Genomic DNA, 12,856 nt, shown 5'->3' on the forward strand with positions numbered 1-12,856 from the left:
AAAGAACGGTGGAGAGTTCAGACAGGGTCCATGTGATCTCAATTGCTAACTGGGCACTAGGAAAAGGCAAGGGCGGCGGCGGGAGTTCTATGTCTTTTAAACAGCCCTTATTTAATCCACGTTGTCCAAAATTGCTTTTCCATTTCCGGCTGTGGAAAGAACAATCGGACGAGTCATCTACCCCAGCCCGCTCCCCCAGTAATGCCATCCCCAACAGCTTTTGGTTTAATATGCACAAAACAAATTAGAAAAGGAGCCAAGCAAATTGCAGGGAAGAACATTCATTTGTTTTAGGTCATCTTCCAACATCCGTTCCTTAGTTCACCATCGGGTTCCCGTAGGGAAGACTGCTTACGGTTTTAACTAAAATTCATTAATTGCGTATGTGTATTTTTAGAAGAAGTTAGCAGATGTTCCTTATGGTATTAATGATTTATGTGAAATCATAAATTTATGTGAATAAATCACTGGGAAAGTAAGCCTCCAGTTCAGAGGTTACATCCAGCTTTGAGAGACAGTTCAAAAAGTCAGGCTGCCTCCAAAGTGATGTTTTACTTGGAAGAAAAGTTGAAGAGATTTGTAATCTTTCTCTACCCTGGCTCCCAACAGTACTGCTGTGATTTTTTTTTCTGAGTCTTTGTAAAGCAAAAATTGAACAAGGACAGTTTCTCCCCATCATATCACTCCTCTACTGGAAAAAGTGGACCTGTTGAATTTCTGTCTGACATCAGTTGTTAAAGGAACAGGAACCCTGCAAAGATCCTGGACTGCTCCTAACGAAAAGTAGCAACCCGAAAAATAAAATAATGGAGCATATTTATTCACTCTATTGCCTATTTCACTCTGGCAGATTTCTTTCTATCTGGAATTTCTAGCAAGAAGGCTCTTGGTATTAGGAGCATTAGTACCTCATATCTTATGGCTAATTAATATTTTATTGGTTCATGATGCTCCACTTGAAAATTAACTTTTTCTCCTGTCCACCCATTAAAGGCGAGCTTGTTGTACAACTCTCTTTTCTATTATTTGTTTCCATGCTAAACGGAGTCTGTGTAACATGAACTCTTGGGAGAGATGCCCTTTATTCTGTTTCATTCATTTCCAACATGATAGCTGATGTCAATGCATGTGTGCACACTATTAGGTTCTCTGTCATCTTATTGTACAAAATGTCAGCATGTTAATTGGATAGGGCTTCCTCCTTCTTCGAGAGGAATTAACCAATCAGTGCCTGCTTTTGCAGATGGTAATAGAAAAGCTGAGACAATTAGGCAAATATAAATACTAACAGAAATAGCATACTGCTTTAGAACTGTGGATTGTTTAGCTAGAAAGGATCTCTCAGAGGTCACCTGGTCCAACTCTGTGGGGCTATAGCCCAATGGTGGAGCAAATGCGTTGCATAGAGATAGTAGTGGCACCAGAAAAAAAAAGGGGGGGGCAAAGTACATTTCCAGGTGGGTAAAATATACTAGGGGGAGCAAGCATCTTGTTTGAGGTGCTTCCCCCCCCCCCCGCACCGCTCCTGTATAGAGTTCAATCCCTGGCATCTGCAGGTATGGATAGCTGCTGCCAGTCAATGTAGAGCAGGGGTGGAGAACCTTTTTGGCCCGGTGGGCCAGATGGCTATCTATCTCCACCCTCCCAGGCCACCGTTGACAGATGGGTGGGGCAGCTAACCTGTCAGTCAGCCAGCTGGTTGTTGGGCACTTGGGAACTGCAGCTTAAGGGGCTTTGCCAGCCCTATGCTTTTTAAAGTGCCATGTGCAGGGCTGGCAAAGCTGCTTTCTGAAGGGATGGGCGATCAAGCCCCCCATGAGGAACACAGCTGCACAGACCATTCACTGATGGGCGGTGACTTCAGCCCTGTTTTTGTAGGGATCAGCTGTGTGACCTGTGCAGCTAATCCAGCCGCATCTCTACCTGCCCCACACCTGATGTCACATAGGACCTGGGCGTGGTCTGGAGAAAATGGCCTCCTGCGTCTAATTGTGACCTGTGCCAGGCCAAATTTGGTCCATGGGCCAGAGGTTCCCTCCTTCTAGAGTAGACCATGGCTAGCCAACATAGCACCCTCCCAATGTTTGACTACAACTCCCTTCATCCCCGAGCATTGGCTATGCTGCCTGGGGCTGCTGGGAGTTGTAGTTCCCTTGAGCAACTTCTGGAGGTCACCTATCCCTGAGGTAGATTATACTGAGTTTGACGGACCAATGATCTGACTTGGTGTAAGGCAGCTTACGTGATGAGACTTAAACTATACCAGAAGAATGCTCAGCTAAGATGAGCTCGCCTAGGGCAGTCTTGCTGGTGGCATCAGTGCCATATTGTTGATGCCCCAGTTACTTATTCAGACAGCATCTCCACTTTTGAATAGAGTAGGGAACTAGGAATGCCTTACAGGTGTATAGGCTTGTAGAGTTTTCCTAGGTGAGGGGAGTGAGATCCTAATTGGGCCAGGATGTGGATGGAGCTCTAGGCATGCATGTCACTAGGCATATAGGATCCCTTCTCAAACCTGCAGAATGTGTGGATGGTGTGTGAATGGCTATTAGGCATGTTGTTAATGAGGACAAAGTTCGGCTGCATGATCCCACAGCTTCACTTATCCATCTTTTAAACATGCAGGGGATCGTCTGCAATCTCTGTGTTACAAAACGAAATTTTATCACTTCCCAGTTCATTGCTTATTAGTTCTTGCATTTAAGAACTCTTTCCTGATGTGCCTTTTACTGTTTTTTGATGTCGCTTAAGATTCACATCTTCTTGCTTTCCCATCAGCGTCTTTCAGTAAATAGCATGCAAATTCTCCCTTTACTTTTTGACAGCCTTTTAAATATTTGAAAACTACTCCCTTGGATGCTAGCAAGTAGCTGTAGCACAGTGGTAGAGCCTCTGCTTTGCATGCAGAAGGTCCCAGATTCAAATCCCATCATCTCTAAATAGGCCTGGAAGAGAACCCTGTCTGAAATCCTGATGAGCCACTGCCAGTCAGTGTAGACAGGACTGAGCTAGATGGACCAATGGTCTGACTCAGTACAAGGCGATTTCCTATGTTCCTCAGGGAGGAGCAGGTAATAACTAAGCACTTCTGCACATGCTGTTAAGTGCTTCAATACCCCTGGGGTTTTTTAAGGCAATTGGAATCGGGGTGGAAGCCAGGCAGCAAATTCTTCTTTGGGAAGGGGACATACCTCAGTGGTAAAGTACATGTTTGCATGCAGAAGGTCCCATGTTCAGTCTTGAAACATCTCCTGCTGAAAGGATCAAATAGGAGGTGCTGAAAAAGGCCTGAGACCCTGGAAAGCTACTGCCAGTCAGAGTAGACTGGGCTAGTTGAACCAATGGTCTGACTCAGTATAACGCCTCCATGACTCCATACTTTCCTTATCTTACAGCCTTACATTACAACACATGAGGCTTGGATGCTTCTGAGAATCTATTCCAAACTTTAGTATAGTTTCCCTAGAGACCATCAACTGACCCATCCCATCATGCAATTGTACTATCAGTATTATTACTGGTGAAATTTCCACCAAATAATGTATGAAAAGTGTATGGAAACATGCTTTAAAGGTGGATAAGTCTAGGAATGACAAGCAATCTTTGTTGTTTGTGCAGAACCTTTGACAATTAATAAACCCATTTCCTTAAGCCCTTCACTGGTATTCAGTACATATCTATGCTGATCGTTGCCCATCTCTGAATGCCTACATTCATTTTTTGCCATTTGATCCCAGACCTGTTCAGCATAGCAGTCCTTGCCTTTTAGTGTGAACTGTTTTGGGTGCTAGACATGCAAATAGGTCTGAGAAGAGGATAGGAATTGGGTTATTGACTTACCATTTGATTGCCCATCTGTTTTTGGTGCTAGACATGCAAATAGGTCTGAGAAGAGGACAAGGGATTGGTATAATGGCTGCTGATGCTCTGAAGGCAATGAGATCCCTAGATCAGGGAAAACTGTGATGCTTCCTTTTGCAGTTCTAAAAAGGGGAGGGGAATTTCCAATGATGCTTGTGTTCACAGATGGGGGGGGAGGAGATTCATGCCTACTGACTATGCTCCTGTTGGCTGCTTGTTTGGCAGAAGTGTGAAGAGCCTCTACACTTGTAGGGCTCCTTCACCTGAGCAAAACCCTGGATCACTCAAGCTCTCTCCTGTTGTTGTTGCTGCCCCATGATTGGTCTTCTGTGGCACTCTGGCTGTGAACCTGGTGGTTGTTTAGATTTGTAGTTGCAAGTCTCTTAGATTTGTAGTTGCAATTCATTTCAGGAGAGTGATGGAACTATTTGCATGGACATTAAGAAGTGTGTAATTCCTTTTTCTTTTTAAGTGTTTGGCATGGAAGCCATGTCTTCTGATCCCAGATGTGTGCAGCCTACCAGTGGTAGCCTAGCTGGGTGGAGGAAAATGTACATTGCACATATTCAGAAACACTCTGTTCTGTATTGCTGCTTCATATGAATAATGGCTTTTTAAACCCAGAGGACCAAGCTATGGGAGATCCCTGGCTCAAATTAAGCCCTGCATCTAAGCCTCAATACTTATCCATAAACTTGTATAATTATATTGAACATCAGTGGGTCCAAACTAGATGACATGATGCATACACTGTGGTTTAAGTGGCCTATGGCATGTGCTTTGGGGAGCTTCAGTACTGAACCCTGGAGCATCTGGGATGTTAATACAATGAGGATTTTTATGTCCATGAATGGTAGCAGACAGAAACATACAGCAGTTCCATTAAAGCATACTGATGGAGCTTTCATGGAATGGCAGTTTTTGTAAACTTTGTTGGGGCTCTTGAAAGGGGCTCTTAAAAATACATAAAAGGCCCTCAATCTTACACTGCTTTTGATCTGTAGCAGAGTCTTTACTGACGTCAGTGAGACTTTTGCATGGGGATCAAGGGCATGGGGTTTGGTCCTTGATGTTGAAATGTTAGAGGGTTAAATTAAAATGATCTTTGCACTCTGAATGAATAGATATAGAGGCAAAATGTGTTCTCCAGTATGACATCCAAGGAGGATTCTCACTGAATTAGGTCGCCATACTAGGGACACAGTGCACTGGGGAAGTCTTTGGGAGCTCAGCTTAAATGCATGAAAGGTGTAGAAGAGCACAGTGGTTTTAAAAAAATATACATTAATTGGGAATTAACATTTAATGTTAAGCTTTGCTAAGTGATGTCACAGATCTACTACGTGCATAAGCCGAAGCATGGTTTAGCTAAGTGTGAATATACAAGTTCCCAAAGGGCAGATTGTGGCTGCTTTGCTCCTCCTCCATTTCAGTTGCATGCTTCGCTTTGGCCTAGCATGTCATGTGAATCCAGGCACGTGGTTTACTCCAGACAAACCAAAAGCTGTAAACAAGGTTAGTTCTTGGTTTACAGCTTGTGGTTTATCTGGAGGAGATGAACCATGAGCCGGGGTTAAAGTGACATACTGAGCCAAATTGTGGCTTAGCTCACAGGAGCAGGATCGGAGGAGGAGAAAAGTGGCTGTGATCTCCTCTTGGGGAGACCACATGCTTGCACATTCATGCTAAAACTTCTCCTTCCACTTTTAAATGAGCCACAGTTCCTTGTGATGTCCTAACTTGGGAACTGTGTTTTGCTTAAACTATGAGAAAAGCCTAGATCTTGATCATGGTTTGTTTTCATTTAAACACATCGTGGTTCGCCAAGTTGTGATGCCACAGGAAATGGTGGTTAATTTAAAATAAGAGGTTCTCAAAAAGGTGAGGGAAGGAGGGACTGCACGGGCTACCTATTCTCACAGAACTACAATTCCCAGAGTTCCCTGGAAAGAAGCATTGCTTGTTAAACCACTCTGGAAATAGTAACTTTGTGAGGAGAATTGGGGACTCCTAACAACTCTCAGCGCCCTTCACAAACTACAGTTCCCAGGATTCTTTGGGAGAAGCCATGATCGTTTAAAGTGGTATAATACTGCTTAAAATGTATAGTGCAGATGGGGCCTGTAACACACCACTAATTGCTGAAAGCTGGAGGGCAAAGCTACTCCATTATGCCTTATTTGTGAGATTCTCACGGCACATAGCTGGTGATTGCTGGAGACAGAATGCCCCTTGGTCTGATCCTGAAAGCAAATATTATTATTATGCATGGTTCTAAATTGTAGTGCTTTCTTCTTCAGCCTAACCACAATGCCTTGCAAATGTATACGGCTTTTTCAGAGGCTTCAGAATGGTCCTTCTTCTCAGTTGCCCTGCCTCCCAGTACTAGGGTTGCCAGGTTCAGGGCCTGAGACTGATCCTGTATCTTTAGGAGAAGAGAAAGTCAGCCAAGTGCAGGTGGTCTTGCAACCCTGTAATGGGAAAAACCACAAGGTGGTATTCTTCCTCCCCCCCTGCACAATGTTTAAAGATACAGATTACCTCTTGGTTGCCAGGCCCAGCCTCCAAGAGGTCTTCTCTACCTTTACAAGCTGTGCAGGGAGAAGGGAGAATTCCACCTTGTGGTTTTCCCCATTACAGAGTTGCAAGAACACCTGCACTTGGCTGACTTTCTCTTCTCCTAAAGATACAGGATCAGTCTCAGGCCCTGAACCTGGCAACCCTACCCAGTACACATGCATACCTTACTCAGTGCAGGGTTAGGAGTAGGTGCAGCTTATTTTTTCTTCCCGACACTCTACACTGTTTGCACCAAGAAAAATAATGGGAGCTAAAATTGCTTATCTCAAGCCTGAATACTCACTCTGAATTCTAGTTCCATGGGATTGCTCCAGAGTAAGAGGTTTATACTTTGACAGCTGTACTTGTGGAAATTGTTATTAGTTGAGCTCATAATAATTTGGCTGATCCAGAGTAGCAAACCTTATTTCCAGTCTGGTAAATTTAGCCTAATTTGCTCCGTAGTGTAACTTGTTTGCAAATAGGAAAGGCATCATGCTCTGTTCAGACCTGTATTCATAACATGCAGGCTGTTTCCATACCACTGCAGCAGTGTCTTTTGCCAAAAAACTGTTATCTGTTTCGTAGTCCTCTGTGGTGAAAGTATGTAACTTATGTAAATTAATTACGTAAATTGTGTAAGTTATGTTATTACATCCTATTCATTGCAGTGCAAAGGAAACACAAAGCAAAGGGGGCAGGAATGTAACCAATTAGGTATTGTTTGTGGACTGAAAGCAACAACAGAAGTGAATACCAGTGTATTTGCTGGATTGATTTCCATTCCAAACATGGGGCGAATAAGCAAACATTTGCAATTTCCATTCTCATTTCTGTTTTTGTTCTCTGACATACCTACTTTCAAAGTTCAGATTATATATATATATATATATGGTCAAGCCATAGTGTAAGGAGAGAAACAAAACTGTAAGCTGAGTCATATTGTTGGTCATTTGCTGTTGTGCAAACTGCACAGTTGGAGGCATAATACTTCAGAACAGGCCGAGCTTAAAGCTTTTATTGGACAGATGGCTAATTTTACTAGCCTGACCTCAAGGATCTAGCTCTGTGATCCTTGGTTAGCTCAATAGCTGCCAGTAAATACTAGGATAATTGAGATGGACGGTGCTTGTGAATTAAATGACCATCAGCTGCAGACAGGCAGGAAAATGGAAGAACAAATGAGAAATTGTTTATGAAACAGAATTTTATCTCAGCAACTTCTGATAGATTAAAAAAAAACTTGAGGGGTGCAGGAAGGGACCATATTTCAGTGGTAGAGCTGGTGATGGTAAGGAACATTACAAGTTTTGTCCCTGCATCTCTCACTAAAAAATGATCAGTTAGCAGGTGATACCTAAGAGCTTCCGTAGTCAGAGAGATGATTTGGGGTTGTAACACAGCTTGCCCTATGGCCACCTGTCACTTTAAGGTTTCCCAGTATCTCTTGTTCTCCATTGTGTCTTAGCAGAGAAGTCCCACCTCCCTCAGTAGGAGTCCAATCCCTCTTCCTAGGGAACTTCTGGGACTTGTAGCTCTGTGAGGGGAGTAGGGGTCTTCTAACAATTCTCAGCACCCTTAACAAACTACACTTCCCAGGATTCTTTGGGGGAAGCCATAACTGTTTAAAGTGGTATGATACTGCTTTAAATGTTTAGTGCCAATGGGGCCAATGTGATAGCATTGGGGAAGCATCAGTACAAACTAAGGCAGAATAAATCAACCACTAATTGATTATTATTAGTGTTGTTGTTGTTATCCATTCGTCAGTCACTTTATACAAAGAAAGCATCTCAAAGAGACTTGACAAGAATAAAATACACCACACAGAAACAATTTTAAACCAGAAACATTTAAAAGAACAATACAAAAATTTATTTATTCATTATATGATTTATATCCCGCCCTTCCACCCAGTAGGAGCCCAGGGCGGCAAACAAAAGCACTAAAAACACGTTGAAAATGAAATGGACTGCCTTCAAGTTGATCCCGACTTAGGGCGACCCTATAAATAGGGTTTTCATGGTAAGCGGTATTCAGAGGGGGTTTACCATTGCCTCCCTCTCAGGCTGAGAGGCAGTGACTGCCCCAAGGGCACCCAGTGAGCTTCATGGCTGTGTGAGGATTAAAAACAGACTTTAAATTACATTAAAATAAAACATATTTAAAACCATTTAAAAAAAAAAGCTTTAAAAATGTCTTTAAAAGAGAAGAAAAGGTTTGAAAACATATTAAAAAGCAATCCAACACAGGCATAAAGTGCCCATCCAGCAACATATTAATAAGGACAAGCCCTAACCGCACCACTAAAAGATGAGCACCGACAGGAGGCTTAATTACCAAATGCCAGAAGAACGAAAAGGCCTGAGTCTGGAGCCTAACGACCAAAAAGGATGGCACCAGGCACTTGACTATTATTGTGTCAAGAACACGTTGAAGAATACGCCCACAATAAAACACCTGTCTGGAGAGACATAGTAAGGCAGCTTCTTCTGAATTAAAATCGGAAGTACACTTCACATTTATATGTGGAAGGAGCCAGCCCATCGCCATGTTTCAGCGTGAGCCACAATTCTGACAGCTTCTCCTCCTGAATGGAACAAGGCAAGTCCAGAGGAGTGACTTAAAGAAACATGGAATGGTCAGACTCTTTTGAGGATAGATGGATGGGTACATAATTTGTGCTTGTGCCTCTTCTTCAGGCGCGATTGAATAATCGAAGCACATGTGATGTAGAGATGCATTAGAATTACTCATCCTCAGGGAGGTCACCTAAACTAGCAGTATTTTTGTGGCATGCTAATGTTTAGGGATATGGGGAACATTGGCATGCCACAAACATAATGCACTTAGGAATTATGTACTCGGTACAGCTGACATATGGTTCCAAGGCACACTTTTGTCCAAGGACCTTACAAGGCCAAATAGATCTGCTTAGCTTCATTCTGTGCCAGTCTAGACTATTCTATACCAGCAGCCGAAATGTATAAGTGCCATCGCGTCTGACAATGGCGGCTTCAGATATTAAGGTGCTCATGGCTAAGGGTGGCATCTACTGAAGACCTTCTTCTTCCAACAAGCCTTTTAAGTAGATAGCTTTATCCAGGGCCAGAGCTAGTCATAAGTGGGCCCTTGAACACCAACACCCACCCTATGCAGCCTGCCCAAGCTTAAATAGGCCAGACTGCCCACCTCTTACATTTTCACATCAGCACGCTAGCACACTGTGTGCCCATGCCTGTGCATGCACTGATGTGGCAATGTGGGAGGTGGGGCAACTGGGCGCATTTAAGCCTGTGCTGGCTGCATTGGGGGGATGTTGTCTGGGAGGATGGAGCTCCTGCTCCGCAGTGTGAGCCAGCATCAGATCGCGGGACATGATTTGCAGCCTGGAGTAATGGGTTGATGCTCCTGCTGCCAACTTGGGGGCCTCAAACCCTTACCCCAGGCTGAAAATCATGCCCTGTGACCCGAGGCTGGTGCAGATCGCAGAGCTCCAGCCTCCCAGTCCCAGCCTATAAATTAGGCAGGGGCCTGTGCCCAACCTGCTGGTGCCAGGCCTGCCTTTATTCCAGTTTGCTCCTGTGTTTTAAACACTTTTTATTGTTTTGTCACTTCTTTGACATATGTATAAAAGGCCACATCCACACTAGACATTTATTCCACTTTAAACCATCATGGCATTCCCCAAAGAATCCTGGGAAGTGTAGTTTGTGAAGGGTGCTGAGTGTTATTAAAAAAGGTAAAGGTGTCCCTGCACTTGTAGTGCGAGTCGTTTCCGACTCTTAGGGTGACGTCTTGCGACGTTTACTAGGCAGACCGTATATATGGGGTGGGATTGCCAGTTCCTTCCCCGGCCTTTCTTTACCCCCCAGCATATGCCGGATACTCATTTTACCGACCACAGATGGATGGAAGGCTGAGTGGACCTCGACCCCTTTTACTGGAGATTCGACTTCCTCTTTCCGTTGGAATCGAACTCCGGCTGTGAGCAGAGCTTCGGCTGTATTAACGCCGCTTACCACTCTGCGCCCGTATTCCTCTAACAGAGCTCCAGTGGCAAGAATGGTTTAACAGTCAGCCCCTCTTCCCAGAGAATTCTGGGAACTGGAGCTCTGTAAGGGTAATAGGAGTCTCCCAGCCACTATCAGCACCCTTCACAAGCTACACTTCCCAGGATTCTTTGGGAGAAGCCATGACTGTTTAAAGTGGAATAAATGTCTGAGGAACAAAAGCCAGAGAATGGGATGAATGAATCTGTCAGTCTCTCAGTTCCTCATTTTTCCAGTCGTAAGTTCAGTTCCCCACATTTCCTCATCAATTTGCAATTTTTAGGAAGTCCTCAGGAAAATTCATCAGCATTTTAGTGCACATTTCTGCTTATATACATGTTTGTAAGCAATTTTTGCCTAATATACACAGTTTTGCAAAGCAATTCCCCCCAGTATAATGCATCTTGTATGTTATTATTTGTAATAAAATTAGTGTGAATTTTGAGGAATGCCTGTGTTTCAGTTTGCATATTTTTTGGAAAGTGTGAATTAGGTAGATTCACTTTTAAATGCAAACTGAATCGAATTTCTCACCCTGCTGATGGCCTGCTTGCAACCTTCCTATTGCTATCTGCTTGGCCAATGTGAGAACAGAATGCTGGACTATATGGGCCTTTGTCCTGATCCAGCAGAGCTCTTCTTACATGCAACATCAGCTTCCAGAGTTCTCTCTCTCTCTCTCTCTCTCTCTCTCTCTGTGTGTAATGCTCTGTATTTGCAGAGGGTTGGTTCCTTGAATGCTCTGTATACAGTGCCACAGTACTCATTGTATTGACTAAATTTTTCCCTGTTTTGTGTTAATTTTGCTGCTCATTTGGCAGGAAGTTCTTCACTTTCTTGGCTGTACTTCCAATGAAGTCCTTATGAGTGACAGAAAAACATTTAGAAGACTTTGTGTGGATTGACACCACTACCTGTACCCCCCACCATACTTGCAACGCGATTTAGGAAAGGCTAGACCTCAGGAGAGAGTCTGTAGCTGTATGCAATTTAAATCCCACCTACACTGTGCCAAAGGCTATTTGGATTGTGGGTTTTCTGAGAAGACTTAGATTGAGTCCATGCTGTGAAATACCATTTTCAATATGCAAGTAAGTAAGTAAAATTTTATTGCAGACTTAGCCATAGGCCATGTGCAAACACAGTGAATACAAACATACATAGCGTATAACATTAAAATTCATTTAAAAACCATAACTCAAATTTAAGGCTCTACTAAGATATTTCAATGGAAAATTTCGCTCTCAGTTTTTGTGCCGCTAAGGCAAAGTTAGCCACCGCTAGGGTTACCTCTTTATAATTATCGGCCAGGAGTACGATAACCAATTCCTCTGTGGAGTAAGATACAAAAGGGGCAAGGACAGGAAGTAAAAATTTGCGTCTTGGATCCTCATATAAGGGACAGTAGAGGAGATAATGTGAAATCTCCTCGATAGCATTACAGCCGTAAATACAAAAACGATGGGCGGGTGGAATACTACGGTAACGGCCTTCTAGGAAGGCCGAGCGCATGGTTTGGAATCTAAGGGCAGTAAACGCTCTCCTAATGGGAGCAAATGATAAAACTCCCAAGTATGTAGAGAGAGAGTGGTTGGGCTTTATAATTGGGTACCAAATTGAATATGATGCCGTCGCAATGGTAGCTCGATCCTGGATAGCATCTTGGTCAAAAATCCAATTACGTAGGGCAACCTTGCTTAATTCAAAGAATTTGGTGCGGGGCAGATTGTATTTATCAAGAATCGGTTGGCATTCTTGAGCCCACCCTGCAGTTTTTTGTTGCTCCAACCAGGGCTGTTTGACCAAGGAGGAATCGTCTGAGCTAGCAATACGAAGCCAATATCGCAGGTAGGCCAGGTCAAAACGAGCCGAAAGAGAGGGGAGACCAAGTTCAGCCCTTAAATGGGCAGCAGGGGTCCCCGGTGGGAGTCCCAAGAATTTGCTTCATAAATGAATTTTGTATGGATTCTAATTTGGGCTTGGCCAGAGCTCCCCATAGTTCGGAGCCGTATAATATTTTTGGGAGGATTTTAGTTTTTAGAATTTTCACCATAGGGACAACAAGTTGACCTCCACGAGAATAAAAAAACCTTTTAACTTGACCTAAGGCGCGGGCCCCTAGGAGGGACATGGCTTTAATCTGGGGAGCCCAAGAAAGAGTATTGGAAAAGTGAATCCCAAGATATTTAAAGGTTCGAACCTGTTCAATTGGTGCACTGTTTAATGACCAGGAAATTTGAGACCTCATAAATTTCCCGCAAACCATTATTTTGGTTTTAGACTGGTTGACCGTGAGCTTCTGCGTGCAGCAGTATTCCTCCAGTTTCAAAAGCATACGTTTAAGACCAATTCTGGTTAAAGAGCATAAGGCCAGGTCGTCC

The 12,856-nt window shown here is 43.6% G+C and overlaps 1 protein-coding gene across 4 annotated transcripts in view; it reads left to right on the forward strand.

Annotated features, from left to right (window-relative positions):
* The window catches only part of EGFLAM (EGF like, fibronectin type III and laminin G domains), a 169,024-nt gene that overhangs the window by 13,192 nt on the left and 142,976 nt on the right, over window positions 1–12,856 (forward strand). The window contains exon 1 of one of the 4 annotated variants that reach the window (XM_061616679.1): window positions 11,491–11,566. The exons of the other annotated variants lie outside the window; for them this stretch is intronic. The gene's annotated coding sequence lies outside the window, so the exon portion shown is untranslated. Of the gene's footprint in view, window positions 1–11,490; window positions 11,567–12,856 lie in introns of those variants that run through there. 4 annotated transcript variants of the gene reach the window in all.

Source organism: Rhineura floridana, chromosome 1 (genome assembly GCF_030035675.1).
Source record: "Rhineura floridana isolate rRhiFlo1 chromosome 1, rRhiFlo1.hap2, whole genome shotgun sequence".
Lineage (NCBI taxonomy): Eukaryota > Metazoa > Chordata > Lepidosauria > Squamata > Rhineuridae > Rhineura > Rhineura floridana.